Source organism: Cervus elaphus, chromosome 11, assembly GCF_910594005.1.
Source record: "Cervus elaphus chromosome 11, mCerEla1.1, whole genome shotgun sequence".
NCBI lineage: Eukaryota > Metazoa > Chordata > Mammalia > Artiodactyla > Cervidae > Cervus > Cervus elaphus.
Genome location: NC_057825.1, coordinates 58,342,252 through 58,369,442, shown reverse-complemented (window position 1 = coordinate 58,369,442; position 27,191 = coordinate 58,342,252). Strand labels below are relative to the sequence as shown.

The following is a 27,191-nucleotide window of genomic DNA, read 5'->3' as shown; positions in this document are numbered from 1 at the left end:
GCGAGCTACTGTCTATGGGGTCACAAAGAGTTGGACATGACTTAGCAACTGAGCACACACACATACCTTATGTAATGATTACTGCAGTCAAGCTAATTAACATATCCAACACCTTTGTGTGTGGAGGAGGTGGTGAGGGGGGAACCCTTAAGATCTACCCTCAGGGATTCCCTGGTAGTCCAGTGGTTAGGACTTCAGGCTTTCACTGCCCAAGTTCAGTCTCTAGTCAGGGAATTAATATCCCACAAGCTGTGGAGCATGGCCAAAAAACAAAAAAAATTCAACTCTCAGCAAATTTTAAGTACGTGATCTATTATTAATTATAGTTGTCATGCTTTATATAAGCTCTCTAGAACTTATTCATCTTCTAACTGAAAGTCTGTACCTTATGACCAATATCTTCCCATTTCCTTAACTCCCAAGTCTCTGGAAAACACCATTTCTTGTTTCTGTTTTCCTAAGTTTGACTTTTCAAGATTTTACTTATAACTGATAGCATGCTATATTTGTCTTTCTGTGTCCGGTTTATTTCACCTTGCAAAACACCCTCCAAATTCATCCATATGATTGCAAATTACAAGATTTCCTGTTTTTTACAATTCATTTTTATTGGCGTATACTTGATTTAAAATGTGTTAGTTTCAAGTGTACAACAAAGTGAATCAGTTACACATATTCATATATCCACTCTTTTAGATTCTTTTCCCATATAAGTCATTAAGTAGAGTTCCCTGTGCTATTCAGTAGGTCCTTATTAGTTATCTATTTTTTTTTTATTTTTTATTTTTTTTTAGTTATCTATTTTATATATAGTAGTTCAGTTCAGTTCAGTCACTCAGTTGTGGCCGACTTTTTGTGACCCTATGAACCGCAGCACGCCAGGCCTCCCTGTCCATCACCAACTCCCAGAGTTTACTCAAACTCATGTCCATTGAGTCGGTGATGCCATCCAACCATCTCATCCTCTGTTGTCACCTTCTCCTCTAGCCTTCAATCTTTCCCAACATCAAGGTCTCTTCCAATGAGTCAGCTCTTCTCATCAGGTGCCAAAGTATTGGAGTTTCAACTTCAACACCAGTCCTTCCAATGAACACCCAGGACTGATCACCTTTAGATGGACTGGTTGGATCTCCTTGCAGTCCAAGGGACTCTCAAGAGTCTTCTCCAACACCACAGTTCATAAGCATCAATTCTTCGGCGCTCAGCTTTCTTTATAGTTCAACCCTCACATCCATACATGACCACTGGAAAAACCATAGCCTTGACTAGACAGACGTTTGTTGACAAAGTAATGTCTCTGCTTTTTAATATGCTGTCTAGGTTGGTCATAACTTTCCTTCCAAGGAGTAAGTGTCTTTCAATTTCATGGCTGCAATCACCATCTGCAGTGATTTTGGAGCCCCCCAAAATAAAATCAGCCACTGGTTCCCCATCTATCTGCCATGAAGTGATGGGACTGGATGCCATGATCTTAGTCTTCTGACTGTAGAGTTTTAAGCCAACTTTTTCACTCTCCTCTTCCACTTTCATCAAGAGGCTCTTTAGTTCCTCTTCACTTTCTGCCATAAGGGTGGTGTCATATGCATATCTGAGGTTAGTGATATTTCTCCCGACAATCTTGATTCCAGCTGTGCTTCATCCAGCCCAGCATTTCTCATGATATACTCTGCATATAAGTTAAATAAGCAGGGTGACAATATACAGCCTTGACATACTCCTTTTCATATTTGGAACCAGTCTGTTGTTCCATGTCCAGTTCTAACTGTTGCTTCCTGACTTGCATACAGGTTTCTCAAGAGGCAGGTCAGGTGGTCTGGTATTCCCATCTCTTTCAGAATTTTCCACAGTTTGTTGTGATCCACACAGTCAAAGGCTTTGGCATAGTCAATAAAGCAGAAATAGATGTTTTTCTAGAACTCTCTTGCTTTTTCCATGATCCAAAGGATGTTGGCAATTTGATCTCTGGTTTCTCTGCCTTTTCTAAAACCAGCTTGAACAGCAGGAAGTTCATGGTTCACATATTGCTGAAGCCTGACTTGGAGAATTTTGAGAATTACTTTACTAGCATGTGAGATGAGTGCAATTGTGTGGTAGTTTGAGCATTCTCTGGCATTGCCTTTCTTTGGGATTGGAATGAAAACTGACCTTTTCCAGTCCTGTGGCCACTGCTGAGTTTTCCAAATTTGCTGACATATTGAATGCAACACTTTCACAGCATCATCTTTTAGGATTTGATATAGCTCAACTGGAATTCCATCACCTCCACTAGCTTTGTTCGTAGTGATGCTTCCTAAGGCCCACGTGACTTCACATTCCAGGATGTCTGGCTCTAGGTGAGTGATCACACCATCGTGATTATCTGGGTTGTGAAGGGTTTTTTTGTACAGCTCTCCGGTGTATTCTTGCCACCTTTTCTTAATATCTTCTGCTTCTGTTAGGTCCATACCATTTCTGGCCTTTGTTGAGCCCATCATTGCAGGAAATGTTCCCTTGGTATCTCTAATTTTCTTGAAGAGATCTCTAGTCTTTCCCATTCTATTGGTTTCCTCTATCTTTGCAGTGATCACTGAGGAAGGCTTTCTTATCTCTCCTTGCTATTCTTTGGAACTCTGCACTCAAATGGGTATATCTTTCCTTTTCTCCTTTGCTTTTGGCTTCTCCTCTTTTCACAGCTATTTGTAAGGCCTCCTCAGACAGCCATTTTGCTTTTTTGCATTCCTTTTTCTTGGGGATGGTCTTGCTCCCTGTCTCCTGTACAATGTCACAAACCTCTGTTCATAGTTCATCAGGCACTCTGTCTATCAGATCTAGTCCCTTAAATCTATTTCTCACTTCCACTGTATAATTGTAAGGGTTTTGATTTAGGTTATACCTGAATGGTCTAGTGGTTTTCCCCACTTTCTTCAATTTCAGTCTGAATTTGGCAATAAGGAGTTCATGATCTGAGCCACAGTCAGCTCCCAGTCTTGTTCTTGCTGACTGTGTGGAGCTTCTCCATCTTTGGCTGCAAAGAGCATAATCAATCTGATTTCGGTGTTGACCATCTGGTGATGTCCATGTGTAGAGTCTTCTCTTGTGTTGTTGGAAGAGGGTGTTTGCTATGACCAGTGTGTTCTCTTGGCAAAACTCTATTAGCCTTTGCCCTGCTTCATTCTGTACTCCAAGGCCAAATTTGCCTGTTACTCCATGTGTTTCTTGACTTCCTACTTTTGCATTCCAGTCCCCTATAATGAAAAGGACATCTTTTTTGGGTGTTAGTTCTAAAAGGTCTTGTAGGTCTTCATAGAACCATTCAGCTTCAGCTTATTCAGTGTTACTGGTCAGGGCATAGACTTGGATTATTGTGATATTGAATGGTTTGCCTTGGAAATGAACAGAGATCATTCGGTTGTTTTTGAGGTTGTATCCAAGTACTGCATTTCAGACTCTTTTGTTGACTATGATGGCTACTCCATTTCTTCTAAGGGATTCCTACCCACAGTAGTAGATATAATGGTCATCTGAGTTAAATTCACCCATTCCAGTCCATCTTAGTTTGCTGATTCCTAAATTGTCAACGTTCACTCTTGCCATCTCCTGTGACCACTTCCAATTTGCCTTGATTCATGGACCTAACATTCCAGGTTCTTATGCAATATTGCTCTTTACAGCATCTGACCTTGCTTCTATCACCAGTCACATCCACAACTGGGTGTTGTTTTTGCTTTGGCTCCATCCATTCATTTTTCTGGAGTTATTTCTCCACTGATCTCTAGTAGCATATTGGGCACCTACTGACCTGGGGAGTTTCTCTTTCAGTATCCTATCATTTTGCCTTTTCATACTGTTCATGGGGTTCTCAAGGCAAGAATACTGAAGTGGTTTACCATTTCCTTCTCCCGTGGACCACATTCTGTCAGACCTCGCCACCATGACCCGACCATCTTGGGTGGCCCCGCACGGCATGGCTTAGTTTCATTGAGTTAGACAAGGCTGTAGTCCATGTGATCAGATTGACTAGTTGTCTGTGATTGTGGTTTCAGTCTGTCTGCCCTCTGATGCCCTCTCTCAGCGCCTACCATCTTACTTGGGTTTCTCTTACCTTGGACGTGGTGTATCTCTTCACGGCCGCTCCAGCAAAGTGCAGCTGCTCCCTACCTTGGTTGTGCGGTATCTTCTCTCGGCCAGCACCTCCTGACCTTGAACCTGGGGTAGCTCCTCTCGCCCGCTGCTCCTGATCTTGGATGTGGGGTAGCTCGCCACACAGCCGCTGCTTGTGTAGTGTCAATTCCAATCTCCCAATTTATCCCTCCCCCTACTTTTCCCCTTGTTACCTGGTAAGTTTGGTTTCTACATCTTGACTCTATTTCTGTTTTGTGAATAAATTCATTTGTACCATTTTTCCAGATTCCAAAATAAATTGTATCATATGACATTTATTTTTCTCTACCTGACTTACTTCACTCAGTATAACAAGGATTTCCTTTAAGGCTGAAAAATATTTTACCATATATGTATATTTACCCATTTTATTAGTGTTGATAAAATATCTCCCAATTTCTTTATCTGTTCATCCATGGACAGACACTTTTGTTATTTCCAATATCTTGGCTATTGTGAATAATAGCATATTATTGCATATATTGCAATATATAGCATATTTAGCTATATGCAATATATGCAATATATATATAGCATATAGCAATATAGCATATATAGCATATGCAATAATAGCATAATATTGCAATAAACATGAAAGTGCACATATTGCTTTAAGATACTGATTTAATTTCCTTTGGATATATACTAAGAAGTAGGATTACTGGGTCATATGGCAGTTTCATTTTTAAGTTTTTGAGGAACTTCCCTACTGTTTTCTGTGGTGGCTTTACCAATTTACCTTCCTACCAAAAGTGTAGAAATGTTCTCTTTTCTTTAAAACCTCATGAACACTTCTTATCTCTTGTCTTTTTGATAATAGCCATTTTAACAGATGTGAGATATCTCACTGTGGTTTTGATTTGCATTTCCCTGATGGTTAGGAACGACGAACAAGTTTTCATATACTTGTTGGTCATTCATAAGTCTTCTTTAGAGAAACATCTATTCAGTTCCTTTGCCCATTTAAAAAAATAATTTTATTTGTTTTTGGTTGAGCTGGGTTTTCATTGCTTTGCTCAGGCTTTCTCTAGTTGCGGTGAGTGAGGGCTCCTTCTAGGTTTGGTGCATGGGCTTTAGTAGTTGCAGCACCCAAGCTCAGTAGTTGCGTCCTATGGGCCCTAGAGTGTGGGACCAGTAGTTGTGGCACACAGGCTTTGTTGCTCTGTGGCATGCGGAATCTTCTCAGACCAGGATTGAAGCTGAGTCCCCTGCATTGGCGGGCAGATTCCTATCCACTGCACCACCCTGGAAGTCCCCTTTGCCCATTTTTACATTGGATTATTACTGTTTCCAGTTGAGTTGTATGATTTCTTTATACATTTTGGATATTAACCCCTTATCTGGTACATGGTTTGCAAAGTTTTTCTCCCATTCTAGAGGTTGCCTTTTCATTTTGTTATTTGTTTCCTTGCTGTGCAGAAACTTTTTAGTTTGATGTTATCCCTCTTGTTTATTTTTGCTTTTGTTGTAGGTGCTTTTGGTGTCATCAAATAAATCATTGCCAAGATCTGTGTGGGGGGACTCATTCCATATATTTTGTTCTAGAATGTTCATTGTAGCATTTTTTAAAGTCTTTATTGAATTTGTTACAATATTGCATCTGTTGTCTATACTCTGGCTTGTTGGCCTGGAGGATGTGGGATCTTAGCTCCCCCACCAGGGATCTAACCCATGTACCCTGCACTAGAAGGAGAAATCTCAACCACTGGATCACCAGGCAAGTCCCTGTAGTATTGTTATAATGGAGAAAAACTAGAGGAAGCCTCAATGCCCAATAATCAGGAATCAGTTCATTCAATGGAATACCATGTTGCCATTAAAGATAGTGTAATAATAGTGTAAAAGAATATTTCACTTGGAAAAATGTTTACTGTTTATTCAGAGAGAAAATATTAAAAATTGTATTAGGGGACTTCCCTGGTGGTCCAGTGGCTAAGATTCTGCACTCCCAATGCACAGAGTGAGGTTCCATCCTTGGTCAGGGAACTAGATCCCACATCACAGCAACTAAGAGTTTGCATGCTACAGCTATGACCTGGTGCAGCCAAATAAATAAATAAATATTTAAAAAAGTTGTTGTAGTAGTTTCTTTTTGTAAAAGAAAAAGTACATATATGTTTGTGCTCAGTCGCTCAATCATGTCCAACGCTTTGTGACTCCAGCCCACCAGACTCCTCTGTCCATGGGATTTCCCAGGCAAGAATACTGGAGTGAGTTGCCATTTCCTTCTCCAGGGGATCTTTCTGACCCAGGGGTCATACCTGTATCTCTTTCATCTCCTGCATTGGCAGGTGGGTTCTTTACCACTAGTACCACCTGGGAAGCTGCTATATATATGTTTACATTAATAGAAAAAAGGATATTTATTTATTTATTTATTTATTTTATTTTTTTGTTTTGAAAAAAAGATATTTAAATAAAGACACTAAACAGTTGATGGGATCATTTCTGGTTGGGGGAATTGGGTGATGGGATTTTTTTCTGTGTGTTTTCAAAAAATTCTAAAAACATCTGAATAATGTTTTTCAAAATTTCCAAGCAACGTGGTTGTAAAACACTCACCAGGGATGGACTGTGTGTGCTCCTAGGTGTCTGCAAACTTGGCCTCTGGGATTGGGCAGCCCCTTGCCTTCGTTCTCTGTGGTCTCCATTTTCCCACCTCCTAAATGTGGGTGGATGAGCTTAGAGTCTCAGATGTCTACGGTTTGCAGTTGCTGTTGTCAGCTGACAAGCCCTGTGAGGATTTGTGCCAAAGCATTCACTCATTCTTGTTATCCATTAATAGCATGTGGGACACACATGTCTCTGACAGATAACTTACCTTCAAATGACTTACATGTATGTCTATTCCCTCATTGGGCCTTTGCTCCAAAGTAAACATAAGGTAAAGGCTTCTGGTGTGTGTGCTCAGTCGTGTCTGATACTTTGTGACCTCATGGTCTGTAGCCCCCTGCCAAGTCTCCTCTATCCATGGAATTTCCCAGGCAAGAATACGGGAGTAGGTTGCCATTTCCTTCTGCAGGAGATCTTCCCAACCCAGGGACTGAACCCTTGTCTCCTGTATTGGCAGGTGAATTCTTTACCACTAGTGTCACTTGGGTGGTTCAGCAGTAAAGATTCTGCCTGCCAATGCAGGAGACAAGAGTTCGATCCCTGGGTTGGGAAGATCCCCTGGAGAAGAAAATGGCAACCCAATCCAGTATTCTTGCCTGGAAAATTTCATAGACAGAGGAACCTGGCGCTCTACAGTCCATGGGGTTTCACAAGAGCTAGACATGAATGAGTGACTAAACTACCACTACCACCAAACATGAAGTAAAGAAGGGACCCAGCCCATTTTATGTTTTTTTTTTTAACATCTGTTACAATTTATTTATTATTTTTATTTATTTTCATTTTATTTTCAGCCATGCTGTTTGGCATGTGGGATCTTAGTTCCCCAACCAGGAGCTGAACCCACACCCCTTGCATTGGAAGCACGGAGTCTTAACCACTGGACCACCAGAGAAGTCCCAGGGCTCATTTTAGAGCCCAGCAAGGTGAAGTCCAGGCTGACGAACATTACCTGTATGTGGTGTTTTTTTTTGTCCAGGGCCACTTGAAGTGGCCTCTGCTAACCCCAGGGCCTTTGTATGTACAGGGAACCCAGAGCTCCTGTTTATTTATGTATTATTTTTTTCAAATGAAGTTGTTAACAGTTTATCTTTTTTTGATTGATGTATCATTGATTTACAATGTTGTGTTAATTACTGCTGTATGGCAAAGTGACTCAGTTATACATATACATGCATTCTTTTTTATGTTCCTTTCCATTATGATTTATTACAGGATATTGAATATAGTTCCCTGTGTTCTGCAGTGGGACCTTGTTAATCATCCATTCTATATATACTACTTTGCATCTGCTAAATGCAAATTCCCAACCCATCTGTCTCCCACTTCCCCTCCTCCCCCTTGGCAACCACAAGTCTGTTCCCAGAGCTCCTTTATATTATTAGGTCACAGGAAAACCAGGCATAGACTGACACAGAGAAAGAATCTATGAGTGACAGGAGCAAAAGCAGTTTCTGGGACAGAAAAGTCCCCCAAAGTCCTGGGGAAAAGATTATCTTGCTGGTTGATCATCAGGGGTTATCTAATAATTTGCTCCAAGTCTCAGATTCTTTATCTGCATTAGGTGGGTTGGGGAGGTTCGGATTCCATGGCCTTTTCAGCTGAAAAATTCTAAGACTGTTAGGTCTGATGGGGATTTTTCAAGTCCACAGTCTTTGAGGTGAGAAGACAGGGAGAAGAAGGGAAGAGAAGAAATAGGGTAATGACTTTGTCAATCCAGACAGCTGTCTACTGTGCCTTCTTGGTTTTCTAAACTAGCACTCTTCAATAGAAGTATTATAAAGCAAACTCATATGTAATTGTAATTTTTCTTTTTTTAAAAGTTTTGTCTGGAAACCCAGGCTTGAGACGGGGTGCCCGTATTTTTATTTATTATTATTATTTTACAAATGTTTATTTGGCCATGCTGGGTCTTAGTTGCAGCATGTGGGATCTGGAATCTTCAGCTGAGGCACGTGGGATCTAGTTCCCTGACCAGAGACTGAACCTGGGCACCCTGTGTTGGGAGAGCAGAGTCTTAGCTACTGGACTACCAGGGAAGTCCCAATTTTAATTTTTCTAGTAGCTACATTTTGAGAAGTAAAAAGAAATAGGTGAAATTAATTTTAATAATATGATTGATTTAGTCTAATATATAAAAAATATGGGAGCTCCCCAGGTGGCAGGCACAGTGGTAAAGAACCCACCCCACCTGCCAGTGTAGGAGGTGAAGGAGACGGGGTTCTATCCCTAGGTTGGGAAGATGCCTTGGAGTAGGAAATGGTCACTGACTCCAGTATTCTTGTCTGAGAAATCCCATGGACAGAGGAGCCTGGCGCCTACAGTCCATGGAGTCATGAAGAATCAGACACAACCAAGAGACTGAGCACACACGTCAAAAATATTGTGTGATGAATATAAAAATCCTTGAGAGATCTTATGTTTATTTTTTGATATGAAGTCTTTACTATCAGGTGTGCATTTTACACTTAGGGCACATATCCATTTGGACTAGCTATGCTTCAAATTCTCAATAGCCACATGTAGCTAGGGACTACCATATTGGACAGTGCAGCTTTAATCCCTATGCGGTTCCGTTCAGTTCAGTCACTCAGTCATGTCCGACTCTTTTCGACCCCATGAATCGCAGCACGCCAGGCCTCCCTGTCCATCACAAACTCCCGGAGTTTACTCAAACACATGTCCATCGAGTCGGTGATCCCATCCAGCCATCTTATCCTCTGTCGTCCCCTTCTCCTCCTGCCCCCAATCCCTCCCAGCATCAGGGTCTTTTCCAATGAATCAACTCTTCGCATGAGGTGGCCAAAGTATGGTAGGGCTTATTTCTCCCCTTATATAGATGGGAAAAGAGAGTTAGAGGATCTACAGTGCACCTAGCGGAGCAGAGAAAGGGCCTCATGCCTTCCCTCTGCCCCTCGGCTGATTCTCCAATTCTACCCCACCCTCCTCCATAGCCTGAGGTACAGTGCATCCTCTTTGTGCTCAAAGGCAAGTGGGGAGAGAGAGCCAATTCACTTCTAGTGCAGTGACATGCCAGATAGTGCAGTGGGGTTCAGATCAGGAAGAGGGCTGTGAGGCTTGGAGGAGACAGGTCAAGTTATCTTTCAGCAACCGAATGGCCTGGGCTGGGAGTCGTGGCTGGGTAGGTCTCCCTGATAAGCTGCCCAGACAAATAGATTCCCGGAGACCCATCTCAAGGACACATGGGCCAGTCTTCCATGACCTGTGACTTTCTTATCTGTACACAGAATTTCAAGTTTCACTGAGGCTTGGCCCCGCCAGAGAGGCATAAAATGCCCAGTAGCAAGAAGAGAAGGCATCCATAAAAACAGCAATGATAATATGAACACTAACAGTGATGTGTGAAACCACACAGGGGAAAGTGGTTCTGCCCTTGGCAGTGCAGTATTTCCCCCAGCATCCCTGGGAGGCACATGGTTCCCATACTGGAGGCCCTCCCCTCACTGTTCCCGGGTCCAGTGCTGACATTCAGGGAGACCACCCCCACGCCAGGTTCCTGCTGCCGATCTGCTTGGGTGGGGGCGGGGGGAGTCTCAGAATGTCTTTTCTTGAGTGTAACCAACCAAGAGACCACTCCATGTGATCCATGAATTTAGGTGATTTTTTTTCTACTGAAGACTCTATAATGAAAGCAACTACTTATCAAACACGAACTGTTCGCCTCAAGGACAAAAGTGTAAGGGGACGAAAGAAAAAAAAACAAAAAAGTGTAAGGGGACAGAGTAGGGTGTGGGTTACATAGGGAGGGACTGTGTGGCTGAGCCAAGGAGGGGCAGGATTGAAAACAGATGTCCATCTACAGAAGAATGGATAAAAAAGATGTGGTACTTATATACGAAGGCATAGTACTCAGCCATAACAAGGAACAAAACTGTATCATTTGTAGAGATGTGGATGGACCTAGGAAGTATCATATAGAGTGAAGTATGTCAGAAAGAAAAAAACAAATATCATATATTAACACATATGTGTAGAAATTAGAAACATGGTGCAGATGATCTTATTTGGAAAGTAGAAATAGAGACACAGACGTAGAGAACAAATTCATGGATACCAAGGGGGAAAGGAGTGGGTAAGAGGAATCAGGAGATTGGGATTGACATATTTACACTATCAACACTATGATAAAATAGATAACAAATGAGAACCTACTGTATAGCACCGGGAACACTACTTAATGCACTGCAGTGATCTGAATGGGAAGGAAATCCAAAAGGGAGGAAATATATATAGATGTATGGCTGATTCGTTTTGCTGTACAGTTGAAATCAACACATTGTAAAGCAACTATACTTCAATAAAAATTAATTTTAAAAAACAAAATAATTTTAAAAAGATTCTTTCCCATATAGGCGATTAGAGTATTGAGTAGCTATACAGGCAGTAGGTTCTTATTAGTTATCTATTTAATATATAGCAGTGTGTATATGTCAATCCCAATCTTGCAGTTTGTCCACAGCCTCTACCCCCAGCCCCCTGGTAACCATGTTTGCTTCCTACATCTGTGACTCTACTTTCGTTTGGTAAAAATAGGGAAAGCTTCACGGATTTGCATATCATCCTTATGTAGGGTCCATGCTAATCTTCTCTGTATGGTTCCAATGGTAATGTATGTACTGCTGAAGTGATCAATCTTTTTCATTTAGAAAAGTCCCTTTAACATTTCTCTTGAAGATGGCTTGATGGTTTTACAGGCTCTTGCTTGTCTGTAAAATTTTTGATCACTTCATCGAATCTGAGCCAAAGCCTTGCAGATAAAGTATTCTTGGTTGTAGTTTTTTCCCTATCATCACATTAAATATATTATGCCATTCCCTTCTGGCCTGCAGATTTTCTGCTGAAAAGTCAGCTGACAGGGGAGTTTCTTTGTATGTCACGTTTTGCTTATTCCTTCCTACTTTAATATTCTCATCTGTGTGTGTGTTCAGTTGCTAAGTCGTGTCCTGCTCTTTGCAACACCATGGACTGCAGCACGCCAGGCTTCTCAGTCCTTCACCATCTCCCAGAGTTTGCTCAAACTCATGTCCATTGAGCTGGGAATGCCATCCAACTATCCCATCCTCTGTCATCCTCTTCTCCTCCTTCCCTCAATCTTTCCCAGCATCAAGGTCTTTTCCAATGAGTTGGCTCTTCACATCGGGTGGCCAAAGTATTGGAGTTTCTGCTTCAGCGTCAGTCCTTCCAATGAATATTCAGGGCTGATTTCCTCTAGGACTGACTGGTTCTTTATTCTTTGCCATTTTAATTATAATATGTCTTGGTGTTTTCCCCTTTGAGTTGATCCTATTTGGAAGTCTCTGTGCTTCCTGGACCTGGATGTCTGTTTCCTTTCCCAGGTTAGGGAAGCTTTCAGCTATTATGTCCTCTAATACGCTCTCCAGCCCCTTCTCTCTCTCTTCTCCTCCTGGGACCCCCATAATGTAAAGGTTAGTTGTTTGATTTTGTCTCAGAGGTCTCTTAAACTGTCCCCATTTTTTATATTATTTTTTAATTTTTCTGTTCAGTTTGGGTGATTTCCACTACTCTGATTTTAATTTGCTGATTTGTTCCTTTTATCATTGAATCTACTGTTGATTCCTTCTAGTGTATTTTTCATTTCTGTTATTTATTTATTTTTAAACATTAATCATTTTTTGGCTGAGCTGGGTCTTTGCTGTTTTTGTGTGGGTTTTCTCTAGTTGCGGTGAGCAGGGGACTACTTTTGACGTGGTTCGTGGACTTCTCACTGTGGACGCTTCTCTTGTTGCAGAGCACAGGCTCTTGGTGGTTGGCTTCAGTAACTGTAGCACAGGGTCTTAGGTGCTCTGGGGTATGTAGAATCTTCCCAGATCAGGGATCAAACCTGTGTCCCCTGCCTTGGCAGGCGGATTTTTTTTTTTTTAATCACTGGACCACCAGGGATGTCCATCATTATCTTCTTGAGTCTGCTTTCCCCATGACCTTGCTCGTCTATTTTCCCATAGAGGGATAAATGCCAAATCTTGAAACTGAAATGGAGGCTGTGGCCAACTCACACACCTGGTGCTTTGCTGATGGAGATGTCCTGGGCTTGGGGTTGGCCAAGGCCCTGGGCTGGGCAGTTGGCCCTGCTCAGAGTGATGATCTATCTTACCTTCCTTTCCTGCAGGGAGAGTGGCAAGAGGACAGTTACTCCAACTGCTTACTTTTGCCTGGCATCCATTGGCACTAGGCCAAGGATGTGGATGGAAAGATAGAGGCCTGGTTTGCCCTTCTTTGATGCTTGGAAACTTGGCCTCTGATTAGTCATGGCCTGTATCCAAACGGGCAACAGCAGGTTCATCCTCTTCCACTGTTCACTCATAAATACCATCAAACACACGTACTAGAGTAAATATAACCCAGCGTATAAGACCTTCACTCAAAACCCCCTCCTCTGTTTTTTAAAAAATCAACTTTAGGGACTTCCCTGGTTAAGACTCTGAGCTCCCAGTGCAGGGGGCCCAAGTTTGATCCCTGATTAAAGAACTAGATCCCACATGCCACAACTAAAAAAGATCCCATATGCCACAACTAAGACCTAACACAGCCAAATAAATAAATTCTTTAAAAAAATCAACTTTATTGAACCCAAACCTAAATCCTAACCCTAAGTTTGCATACAATAAAGTGCACCCATTTTAAGTATACAGTAGGGTGAGTTTTGACAAATGTATACACCAGTGTGAATATCAGCATAATCAAGTTAGAGAATATTTCCATCACCCCTCACCATCACCAAATTTCCTCTTGCCCATCTGCAGTCAATCTCTCCCACTTTTGTTTTGTGTCACCAAAGTTTTGCCTTTTCTAGAATTTCATATAAATTTCATCAAGCAGTGTGCACTCTTTTGTGTCTGACTTTTGCAGTAAGATAATGTCTGTTGGATGTGAGAGTTGGACTGTGAAGAAAGCTGAGCGCCGAAAAATTGATGCTTTTGAACTGTGGTGTTAGAGAAGACTCTTGAGAGTCCCTTGGACTGCAAGGAGATCCAACCAGTCCATCCTAAAGGAGATCAGTCCTGGGTGTTCATTGGAAGGACTGATGCTGAAGCTGAAACTCCAATACTTTGGCCACCTCATGCGAAGAGTTGATTCATTGGAAAAGACCCTGATGCTGGGAGGGATTGGGGGCAGGAGGAGAAGGGGACGACAAAGGATGAGATGGCTGGATGGCATCACCGACTCAATGGACATGAGTTTGAATAAACTCTGGGAGTTGGTGATGGACAGGGAGGCCTGGCGTGCTGTGATTCATGGGGTCACAAAGAGTCGGATATGACTGAGCGACTGAACTAACTAACTCACTAATGTCTGTGAGATTCTTGTACATTGCTGGGTGTATCAGTAATACTTTAATTTTTGTTGCTGAGTACTATTTCATTGTATGGGTATATCGCAATTTTTAATTTCCCTCCTTTTGACTTTGGTTTATTCAATGTCCCCTTCCAGTGCAGGTGACCCTCTGGGCCACTTCTATGTGTGAACTAAGTTTTTTTTTTTAATTAAAAAAAGTTATGTAATTGACTGCACAGGGTCTCAGTTGCAGCATTCGGGATCTTTAGTTGTGGCATTTGAAGTCTTAATTGTGGCATGTGGAATCTAGTTCCCTGACCAGGGATGGAACCTGGCCCCCTTTATTGGGAACACAGAGTCTTAGCCGTTGGACCATCAGGGAACTCTCTGTATGTACTACACTTTTATCTCCCACCTCTTCCTGCTGCCCTGGGCCCTTTCTCCCCATCCCTGTCCCCTCCTTTGCCTTAAGTTTGCGGCAGAGCAGAGCAACACTTGAGAGGCTTAAGACTGTGTTAAAATAACCGTTTCCCACACAAGTAATATAAAGTAACATAAAGAGATGCCAAATTAGAAAGCTAAAAAAAAATGTGCAGTTCTGACAGCCTACCATATCAAGACTCTAGCAGACTACCCAGCCCTCACCACCTGCTTCTTCAAAAGGCTATGCTTTTTGCCAGACTGCCTATTTTACTTTATCTTTTCCCTTATGCAGACACCGCAATATATTTGAGGATATATCACATTTCTTTCTTAAGTAATTATTTTAAATGTTAAAACATTTAAAAATAATATATGAATATGGTTTTAAAAGATTCAAATAATACGGAAGAATGTCAAGTGAGAATAAAAAAATTCTTCCTCCCCACATCATTCTCATTTCTCAGGGCAGCCAATGGGAACAGGTTGGTGAGAATCTCTGGCGACATTTACAGTGTCTGATGTGCATGTTGTATGTAACCCAAATAAAACTGGGCTCCCAATTTGCAGCAACATGGATGGACCTAGGAAGTGTCATACTGAGTGAAGTAAGTCAGAGAAAGAGAAATATCATATGACATCACTTACATGTGGAATCTAAAAAGGAATGATACAAATGAACTTACAAAACAGAAAGAGACTCACAGGCTTAGAAAATGAACTCATGGTTGCCGGTGGGAAGGGATAGTTAAGGACTTTGGGAAGGTCATATACACACTGCTATATTTAAAATGGATGACAAACAAAAACTTATTGTATAGCAAATGGAACTCTGCTCAGTGTTATGAGCCAGCCTGGATGGGAGGTGGGTTTAGGGGAGAATGGATACATGTATATGTATGGCTGAGTCCCTTCACTGTTCACCTAAAACTATCACAACATTGTCCATCAGCTATATCTCAATACAAAGTGTTTTTGGTGTTAAAAAATAAAAATAAAAAAAGTTGGGCCTCCATGTTCTTGCCTTAGAACAGTGATATGTCCATAAGAACATATGGCTTCACTTTTTAAAAAAAATATTTCTTTATTTGGCTGTGCTGAATCTTAGTTGTGGCATGCAGGATCTTTGATCTTCATTGTGGCATTCAGTCGTTAGCTGTGGCATGTGAACTTGCAGTTGTGGCATGTGGGACCTAGTACCCCTACTAGGGATTGAACCCAGGCACCTAGCATTGAGAGGGCGGAGTCTTAGCCACTGGATCACCAGAGAAGTCCTTGGTTTCACTTTCCAAAATTGTCTAGGTCTTTGCTAGGCTTTACTGAAGCTCTCTTGAGAGCACTACAGAGAGAGGCTCACAGCATCCACACAAGCAAGCATCTCAGTCAGGATTCTTTACTAGAAGCAACAGAAATCATTGTTTTCTATTATACTAGACAATACTGGGGGCTCATGTCATCTCTGAATAGCTCGCAGCTGGGAGGATCTGCAGGTGAGACCAATTCCCAGGTCATGTCCCAGAATTGTTCTGGTTATAATACCATGATGACGGACAAGGACTATGGCTGGCCACATTGGCTATGGCTGACAACATCACTAATGCCCACTCTGGACCCTGTTGCAACTGCCACCCTGGAGAGTGAACGTCCTGCCACCCCGGCTGCCTTATGTTCCTAAGTTCTGATTAAAACTCTGGATGAGTCTGTTTGGTGGAGCCACGGGTTCATACCTTACCTGCAAGATGAATTGGGAGAGTGAGCTTCTGGCCTCTCCTGCTTCTCTTATATAGAGGATTTTGCCTTCTATTTTTTAAAATTTTTATTTCTTTATTTATTTGGCCTCACTGCAAGGCTTGTGGGATTTTAGTTCCCTGACCAGGGGACTGAACATGGACCCTCAGCAGTGAGAGCTCAGAGTTCTAACCACTGGACGGCCAGGGAATTCCTGGGATTCTGCCTTCTAGAGAGGGGGTTCTTGGGACTTCCCTGGTGGCCCAGTGGTTAAGACTCTGCACTCCCAATGAAGGGGGGCTTGGGTTCGACCCCTGGTCAGGGAACTAGATACCACATGCCGTAACTAAGACCCAGTGCAGCCAAATAAATAAATAAACAAATAAGCTTCTGTCTCACAGATAGAAGTTTAGATGCTGAATGGACCAAAGAAATGAAATTTGCCTCTACAATAACTCCCCGTGAAGGTGAAAGCGTTAGCCGCTCAGTCATGTCCCCATGGACTGTAGCCCGCCAGGCCCCGCTGTCCATGGGATTCTCTAGGCAAGAATACTGGAGTGGGTAGCCATTCATTCCCTTCTCCAAGGGATCTTCCCGACCTGGGGATCGAACCCAGGTCTCTTGTATTGCAGGCAGGTTCTTTACTGTCTGAACCACCAGGGAAGTCCCTCAGTACCACCCTGAGAAACTCTTTAAGAATGGGGTGCAACATTATTGCAGGCAATCCAGACTACCTGGATTCTCCTTGACTCTCCAGCTTGTTCATCCCTTTTCTACTGCCTTTGTAGAGCTGTCTTCTTCCTTATGGTGTACCGGGGAAGCTCTGAATGCTTATACTTTTATAATTTTGTTCCTGCCACATACACATATGAGAGGAAACAAAGTAGTGTGCATTTTTTACACAAAGCAGTGTCATACTCCGTACATTTGCCACCTTGCTTCTAATAGCATAGCTTTAGATTGTTCTGTTTCAATACAAACAGAGAACTACTTGTTGCTTTTTGGTGGCCAAATATTCAATGTGCTGTGCCTGGTTGCTCAGTCATGTCCAACTCTGTGACCTCATGGATTGTAGCCTGCCAGGCTCCTCTGTCCATGGGATTCTCCAAGCAAAATACTGATGTGGGTTGCCAAGCCCGTCTCCAGGAAATAGTCAACAATCCATGAATAATTTCATACATTATCTCCTGATGGACATTTAATTGTTGTCAGTCTTTCAGGATTCAAATGATGTTGTAGCCTGTGCTTGTCTACCACTCCCCTGTGTAAGGAGGGACATGGCTTGGTCCAGTTGGGCAAGAATTCTGGCCCTTCACACCCTGGGGTGTGAAGTGATAGTGAGCTGGGTGGGCCTCCCAAGGGCTGCTTTCATCGAGGGTGCCATATGCTTTGTGGGTAGATATGGAAACCTGAATGAGACTTGGCAGGAAATCTAGTGAGAAATGTCACAACCTAAACAGTAACTATATGCACAGAGCTTTCTCTGGTGGCTTAGTGGTAAAGAATCTGTCTGTCAAGGTAGGAGACGTGGGTTCCATCCCTGGGTCAGGAAGATCTCCTGGAGTAGGAAATGGCAACCCACTCTAGGATTCTTGTCTGGAGAATCTCATAAACAGAGGAGCCTGGAGGGCTACAGTCCATGGGGGTCACAAAGAGTCAGACTCAACTAAGTAAACAAAAACAACAACAACAGAGCTTTACATTTCTTATTCCATTGTGACTGACTGCCATTACCTGGAGCTACAAGACCTGATGAAACGGCCAAATTAGAGGAAGTGGTTGGGACTCATTTGGCAATTTGGCACAATACCGTTTGGACATTTGGATAACAACCAAGCAATTCAAATTCTTAATTTTAGGGATAGATTTGGAGGTTGGTCCTTCCACTGTCAAAATGACATGAAGATTTTTGGTTGCCTGACCTCTCAGCATTCACTTCTTATTCTGGATGTGGCAGCCCCATCTCCTTCTAGGGAAATGCACGTCCAAGGTCAGGTGGCATCTAGAAAAGCAATCATCACTAGCCAAAGCGTGAGGCCACGTGACTCCGTCTGGGCCAATGAGAGCTTCTCTCCTGGACTTTGACTCCTGCATGAGGTGATGGTAGAACCAGAGAAATGTGGCTGGTGTTGACTCACGCTAGAAGGCACTCTGATAGATGTCAGCTCAGTTCTGGCTCCCTGGGTCCCTTACTCTAACCTTTCTACTTTTCGTTTCTTCGGCTTCAGTCTTCTGCTTCATTCCACCTTCTCATCAATGCCCTTTTCTGCTGAGGTTGCAATGCTGGCTTTGTTGCTAGAGACCAGCAAGCCTGAACTTGCTCTCTGGCTTCTGCAGGAAGGCTGCAACAGTGATCTCAGGAGCCCTTCCCCCAATGGTCTGTATCCACCTAGCTTCTCCTGCTTTGGTCCAGCCCTGGTTCACACTCTACCTCTGTTGCCGGCTCCATCCCTCCATCATTCCAGCTTCTTCCTTCCTGCTGCGGACCTGCTTGACCCGTCTGCCTCCCTCACTCCTGCACCCAACCTAGGGGCTATGGTCAGAGCCAGCCTTGACCATTTCCCCCCTTAACCTCTTGTGCCCAAGCCCACTTTTGCTCTCCCTCCAAAGCTTCAGTCTCTTGGCGCTCCCCCAGATATCAGATGCTTGGGCCATCTAACCCCCAGAGATAGGGCTCATTTTCTCCCCAACCCTGTGGCTTTACCCCTGGCCACCCTGGGGACAGATAGCAGGGTCCTCTGGTCTGGTTGCCTGGGACAGAGGGCAGAGCTGAAAAGAAGGAAGGTGGAGAGAGAGTGAGTCATGGGGAGAGAGGGAGGCCTGTGAAAAGGAAATGAATGCACACATTTTGGTGAGCACCAGGATTCTGTGATTCCAGGGTCCCAGAAAGCTCTCTTTACTTTAGTACAGTTTTAGCAGCCTGGGTTAGTACAGGATCTTCATGCAAAGGAAAACATTAAAATTGCGAACCCATTAAACTCTAGACACTGTTATTTGCGTTGGTTTATCAGTAAGACCCAACAAAAAGCCAGCCCAAAGAGGGATGAGACACAGATGTCTTATTTGCTTTTTGTTTTATTTACTTTTGGCCGTGCTGGGTGATGGTTGCTGTGTGCGGGCTTCTCACTGCAGTGGCTTCCCTTGCTGCAGAGCTCAGGTTCTAGGGTGTGCAGACTTCAGTATCTGCACCATGTAGGCTCGGGCTTAGTATTCCATTATAGGGATATGCCACATCTGGGAGGGCTGATGAAAGCCTGGCCTGGACAGGAAGAAGTGGGGGTGATTTCAAGGAACAGGAGGCAGAAGTGTTTGGGGAGATGGGGTGATGAGAGGGGAAGGTGAGCTGGGAGAGGGGAAGAAAGGGTGGAAGCCGGTTGTTGACAAGCTGTTTTCTGGGCTTTGACAGTCTCCAGCTTCGTCTGCAGAACGGGTCCAGGCAGGAGAATGGAGCAACGGCTGTGTGGGGTAACTTGGAAAAGAGGCCGGATGGAGAGGCCAGAAGGGTAGCCTCTCACCCACCTCTCATACCCAAAGGGTCCCAGCAAGCCCTGCGCAGACACTCTGGGTTTTCCTTCCTCCCCGTCTATCCTCCTGCGTCTATCCCTGTAGGGAGAGTAAATACCCAGCCGACCCGCAGAGCATGAAGGCCAATCTGGCTGTAAAGTGTGTGCTCAGTCGCTAAGTCGTGTGGGACTCTGCAGTCCCATGGACTGTAGCCCACCAGGCTCCTCTGTCCATGGAATTTCCCAGGCAAGAATACTGGAGTGGGTTGCCATGTCCTTCTCCAGGTGATCTTCTTGACCCAGGGATTGAACTCGCAGCTCCTGAATTGCAGGTAGATTCTTTACGGCTGAGCTACTGGGGAAGCCCAGGGACTTAAATAGATTCATCTGCTGATATACTTATCTAGGTATTTACACATCTTCATAGCAGCGTCATTCATAAGAGCCAAAAGGTGGAAACACCCAATTATCCATGAACAGATGAATGGATAAACAAAATGTGGCATATCCCTGTATTGGAATGCTATTCATCCATACAAAGGGGTCAAATTCCAGCATCTAAAAAGTAGAAATGGGTAGATATAACAAAACAAAAACAGATTCAGATACCAGATTTAGATACAGAGAACAAACAAGTGGTTACTAGTGGGGAGTGGCAAAATAGGGGTAGGGAATTAAGAGGTACAAACTATTAAGTATGACATAAATAAGGTACAAGGATGTTATGTATAACACAGGGAATATAGCCAACATTTTGTAATAACTTTAAGTGGAGAATAATCTATAAAAATATTGACTCACTATATTGTACTCCTGAAACTGATATAATGCTACAAATCCACTTTAGGGGAAAAAGGTGTTAAAGTCCTCAGGCTTGTTCATATAAATAAAGTTTTACAGTACAAAAAAGGGATAAAATTCTGACACATGCTACAATGTGGATGAACCCTGAACAAATTATGAGAGAAATAAGCCAGACATAAAAGGACAAATATTGTATGTTCCCATTTACATGCAGTACACAGAATAGGCACATTTATAAAGACAGAAAACAGGAGTGTGGTTTCCAGGGGCTGAGGGCCAGAAGAGGTGAGGAGTTATTGTTTAATGGGTACAGGGTTTCATTTTGGGAAGATGAAGCGTGCTGATAATCATGATAATTGCATAACACTGTGAATGTATTTAATGCCACTGAACTGTACATTTAAAAGTGGAAATTTTGTATTATGTGTATTTTCCTATAATGAAAACAAAGTAATATGTGGAATATTGTTCAGTTGCTAAATCATGTCCAACTTTTTGTGACCCCATGGACTGCAGCATGGTAGGCTTCCCTGTGCTTCACTATCTCCCAGAGTTTGCTCAAACTCATGTCCGTTGATTAGGTGATGCCATATAACCATCTCATCCTCTGTCGCCCCCTTCTCCTCCTGCCCTCAATCTTTCCCAGCATCAGGGTCTTTTCCAATGAGTTGGCTCATCGCATTAGGTGGTCAAAGTGTTGGAGCTTCAGCTTCAGTGTCAGTCCTTCCAATGAATGAATATTCAGGGTTGATTTCCTTTAGGATTGACTGGTTTGATCTTGCTGTCCAAGGGAATCTCAAGAATCTAACACAATCTGTTCAAAAGACTAATGTTTTCTAATCGGTCTTCCCCATCTCTTCTCCTTGTCCCCATTCTTGGTGTCACTCCTAACCCTAACTCATCATTGGCAGATGCCACTGGATCCTTCCAGACATATTTTATAGACATGCTTGTCCTTAATCATATTTCAACTTTAAACAAATAGAATTATGGTGTTTACTATGCTGCAACTTTTTTCACTGCTAACATCATAGCCATCTTTTTGATATTTTAGAAAATTATTTACTTTTGGCTGCGTTCGGTCTTAGTTGTGATGCACAGGCTCTCTAGTTGAGGTGCAAGCACTCAGTAGTTGTGGCCTATGGGCTTAGTTGTCCCACAGCATGTGGAATCTTAGTTCCCTGACCATGGATCAAACCCAAGTCCCCTGTGTTGGAGGGTGGATTCTTAACCACTGGACCACCATGGAAGTCTCCCATCTTTTTGTTTCTGTATAGACTTCATTCTGTAGAGGGTTGTGTTTTGGGACACCTCATCATTTAACTAGTTTTCTGTTGGTGAACATTTATTTTGCCCTATAAACTATGCTGCATAAAAATCTTTATATGGTACATTAATCATCTTTTATACACCTGTGGGAATATATCTGTTGAGTAAATTCCCAGAAAAGGGAATTCTGGGTCAAAGGACATGTGTGTTAAAAGTGTTTATAGATATTACAAAATTATTGTGCAAAAAACATTCACCTATTTACATTCCTACCTCTGGAATCATTGGTCTTCCCTTTGGCCCTTCCTCATTTCCTTCCCTGCCTTTCCCCTCTTTCCCACTCCCTCTTTCCTTTCTTCCACGTAATGAACAGGCAAGCAAAAGCTTTACCTTTTCCATTGTAACATGGCAAGAATAAAAATAAAATATATATTACAATTTCCCATAGTTTGTTGGTCTAGTTAGTTCTCTGGCATCCAACTCTTGGCTATATTCATCTTTTTGCTTTAATTCACATTATGTTACTACTGTAGGACTTAAGTTATCTTGAAATGTTTGAGGCTTGTGCACTCCTTTTGTCTTGCTGACGTAAGGTTTTTTAAAATTTTTATTGGAGTATAATTGTTTTACAATATTGTGTTAGCTTCTACTGTACAGCAAAGTGACTCAGCTTTACGTATACACGAGTGAGTGAGTGAAAGTCACTCAGTCATGTCCAACTCTTTGTGACCCCATGGACTATACAATTCTTGGAATTCTCCAGACCAGAATACTGGAGTTGGTAGCCTATCCCTTCTCCAGAGGATCTTCCCAACCCAGGGATCGAACCCAGGTCTCCCGCATTGCGGGCAAATTCTTTACCATTTGAACCACCACAGAAGCCCCTCTTTTTTGGATTTCCTTCCCATTTAGGTGACCTCAGAGTGCTGAGTAGAGTTTCCTGTGGCCTATAGTAGATTCTCATAAAGTTTAAAATCCATCTTTCATTCCAGGATGTAATTTATTTTTATTTTATTTTTGGCTGCACTGGGTCTTTGTTGCTGTGTCCAGGCTGTTTTTAGTTGCAGCAAGTGGGGGCTACTCTCTTGTTGCAGTGCCAGGGCTCTAGGCACTCAGGCTGAGTAGCTGTGGTTCTCTAGAGTGAGAGCTCTAGAATGCCGGCTCAGTAGTTGTGGCCCATGGGATTACTTGCTTTGAGGCAAGTGAGATCTTCCCAGATCAGGGATCAAACCCATGTCCCCTGCACTGGCAGGAGGATTCTTAACCAATGGACCATCAGGGAAGTTCACTTGGGGTATAATTTTGTTTTTATTCATAATCACTCCTTCTTTGTACAAAAATTGCCCTTTAAAACTATTTAAAATAGTTTTAAATTTAATATTATGAATAAGTGATACATTTAAATGGCTCATAATCCAAAAATATAAGTCGGTGTTAAAAGTCTGTCTTTGTTCCTTATTTTGCATCTGCTATTTCTACCATCTTTCCTATCCTCTGAAACCTTGTGTTTAGTTTCTTATATATCCTTCCAGTGTTTCTTTATGAAAATACAAGCAAATAAATATGGATTCTTATCCCTCTCTTTTTACACAGAATATAGTTTACTATTTCTGCAACATTTTTTTCTTGCTAATTATTGGCATACCTTGGAGATCTTTCTTTATTAGTAGATGGAGAGTTTTCTCATTCATTTTCATGGTTGTGTATATATGTATATGATATTCTATTATGGAGGCACCTTATTTATTTAACTAGTCCTCTATTGATGAGTTTATCCGATTTAGACTGAGTGACTGAACTGAACTGATACAGTGTGGCAGTGTGGCCCATGCCCTTGTCCAAGTGGTCATTTGGATGTGTACAGATCAATCTGGAGTGTCAGAGTGGAACTGCTGGGTCAAAGGATTTCTCTTAATTTTGAAGATGCTGCCAAATTGCTTTCCCAGAGGGGCTGTACCAATTTACACCATTGTGAAGGATGTGTGAAGTTTCCTCTTTCCCCACAACCTCGACAACTGCATGTATATTATCAACTTGTTGGAGTTTTGCCAATGCAATAGGTGAAAATTGGTGTCTGTAGCTTTAATTTGCACTTCTCTTGTGAGTCTGATGATCGTTTAAATTTAATTTTAAAAATTTGTTATTATTATTTACTGAAGTATAGTTGATTTGAATATCACATTGACAATCTTTTTTTTTTTAACATTTAAAAGTCATTTGTATTTCTGTTCTTTGAATTATTTGCTCATTTTTCTCTTTGGGGTTATTGATAGTCTTCTAGAAGCTCCTTCTGTATTAGGCAGGTTTGACCTTTGTCTGTGATATGAATTGCAAGCCTCCTTCCCTACAGTTTGCCATGTGTCTTTTGGCTTCCCGCATGGTGTGTTTCATTGTAGCTTTTTTTATTGCCATTGCTTTAATTTAAAAATTTTTTTGAAATAATTTTAAACTTCAAGTTACAAAGATAATATGGAGACATTCTTATGCCTGTTTCCCAGTTTCTTCCAATAGAAACTTCTTTCATAATCATTATATAATTACTGAACCCAGAAAATTTATATTGACCAACTACTGTTAACAAATCTCTGGAGTTTATTCAGGCTTACCTAATTTCTCACCTAATGTTCTTGTTCTGTGGCTTTGTAGTGTATTTCTTTTTAGTACTGAATAATATTTGTTTGGACAAAGGAAGAGACTGTTTATCTGTTTACCTACTGAAGGACCTCTTGGTTGCTTCCAAATATTGGCAAATATAAAAAAAGCTGTAAAACATATCCATGTGCAGGTTTCTGTGTGGACACAAATGTTCAATTCATTTGGGCAAATACTAAGAAGCATGATTACTGGATTGCATGCTAAGTATGTTAGTTTTACACAAAACTGACAAACTCTCTTCTGAAGTGGCTGTACCATGCGGCATTCCCATAAACAGTGAATGAGAGTTCCCTCTGCTCCACAATCTTGCCAGCATTTGGTAGTATTAGTGTTTTGGATTTTGGTCATTCTATTTGGTGTGTAGTCATATCTCTTTGTTTTATTTATTTATTATAATTTTTGGCTGCATCACATGGCTTGTGGGATCAGCCATGATCCCAACCAGGGATCAGACCTGGGCCCCCAGCAGTGGAAGCTCAGAGTCCTAATCACTGGACTTCCATGGAAGTCCCTTTTATTGTTTTAATTTGCAATTCTTAATGACATATGGGAATCTCAAATTAAAACAGCAACAACAAAAAAGGGACAGTTAGAACCGGACACAGACAGTTAGAACTGGACTTGGAACAATGAACTGGTTCAAAATTGGGAAAGGAGTACTTCACAGCTGTATATTATCACCCTGCTTATTTAACTTCTATGCAGAGTATATCACTCTAAATGCCAGACTGGATGAAGCACAAGGTGGAATCAAGATTGCTGGGAGAAATATCAATAACCTCAGATATGCAGATGACACCACCCTTATGGAAGAAAGCAAAGAGGAACTAAAGAAACTCTTGATGAAGGTGAAAGAGGAGAGTGAAAAAGATGACTTTAAACTCAACACTGAAAACCAAGGAAGATCATGTCATCTGATCCCATCACATCATGGCAAATAGATGGGGAAACAAAGGAAACAGTGACAGACTTTATTTTCTTGGGCTCTGAAATCACTGTAGATGGTGACTGCAGCCGTGGACTTAAAAGATGCTTGCTCCTTGGAAGAAAAGCTATGACAAACCTAGACAGCATATTAAAAATCAGAGACATTACTTTGCCAAAAAAGGTCCATCCAGTCATGTGGACTGGATGTGAGAGCTAGACTGTAAAGAAGGCTGAGCACCAAAGAATTGACGCTTTGAACTGTGTGGTGCTGAAGAAGACTCTTGAGAGTCACTTGGACTGCAAGGAGATCAAACCAGTAAAGAAAATAAATCCTGAATATTCATTGGAAGGACTGATGCTGAAGCTGGAGCTCCAATAATTTGACCACCTGATGTGAAGAACTGACTCATAGGAAAAGACCCCAATGCTGGTAAAGATTGAGGGCAGGAGGAGAAGACAACTGGGGATGAGATGGTTGGATGGCATCACTGACTCAATGGACATGAGTTTGAGCAAACTCTGGGAGACAGTGAAGGACGGAGAAGCCTGGTGTGCTGCAGTCCATGGGGTCGCAAAAAGTTGGATATGACTTTGCAACTGAACAACAACAACAAGCTTAGTTTGAACTCCAAATTCCATGCCTTCTAGAAAGCCGAAGTACTCCCCAGGATCTCCATTGTTTCTCTGGAAATTATTTTCTCACATTATCTCTGATTTAAGCTACTGTTCCTATGGATGCTGCTCTGTTCCATGCTTCCAGATGGTAAATTTCAGCCCTTTAGGTATCTATAAAGGGACTAGCTTGCACCAAGCATGTGTGGTAGAGGGGGGCTTTACAGAAGATTTTGAGCAGACATGGGGATGTGGGGAGGACAGCGCATGGGTTAGGGCAGCTGGGGACACACAGGCAGCTCCATCGTTAGAGTGTACTGACTTGGGGGCACCACTAGCTTCCTTCAGACACGTTATTGCCTTGCTTTTATCTCCTTTCCCCATCTCTCCAGCTCCCTCCTGGGGGCAAGACTCCTGACTCCTGCAAGAGAGTTATCCCCATCCTTCAACCTCACCTTACTCCAAGGGGCTTAATTGACCACCCATAACAGAGCATGACCTGCACAACTAGATTCGGGGGCCTGTTGCTATTTGCTCTTCTGGATTTTCCAATGCTTTCTGGGAACTCTGCTTTCTAAAACTGAGGAATGGGAATTAGGGCATTTCCTGGTGTGGGAGAGATGAAGGAAGAACAGATGGGGAGTCCGTGTGACATGGGTGGGAGCAGATTGAGAAAGACAATTTTAAAAGTTTTAGTTAAAAAAAATCTGGAGGGACTTCCCTGGTGGTCCAGTTAAGATTCTGCACTGCCAATGCAGGGGGCGTGATTCGATTCCTGGTTGGGGAACTAAGATCCCCCATGCCATGCAACATAGCCAAAAGATTAAAAAAAAAAAAGTTTGGAGAAGGGGAGGCAACATAAACACAAGGAAAAAAAATCAAATTGTAAATAAGAGCATACAGTGAAGAGTCTCCCCTCTTCACCCTCAGTCCCTTAGTTCACTTTCTTAAAATAACCACTGCTACTGGCTTCTTACTGACTTTTGGGAAATGTTTTATGCATATATAAGCATAACTTGTATGTATTAAGTGTAAGTATGCTCCCTCTTTAAAAAAGAAATAGTGGCCTGTTAAACATAAGGCTTTTCTTTTAACTTTTGAAAATATAACAGTATATCTTTACTATTTTTAATGGAGCTACTTATAAATATATTACATAAATACACACACATACAAGCACATATGTATTTTCTTGTATTTTAAACC

The 27,191-nt window shown here is 42.1% G+C and overlaps 1 non-coding gene across 1 annotated transcript; it reads right to left on the bottom strand.

The window, feature by feature from the left end:
- Positions 1-11,299: 11,299 nt before the first annotated feature.
- LOC122704116 lies at positions 11,300-11,402 on the bottom strand. Its single transcript, XR_006343745.1, has one exon. It is a non-coding gene; the product is annotated as a U6 spliceosomal RNA (small nuclear RNA).
- Positions 11,403-27,191: the final 15,789 nt, after the last annotated feature.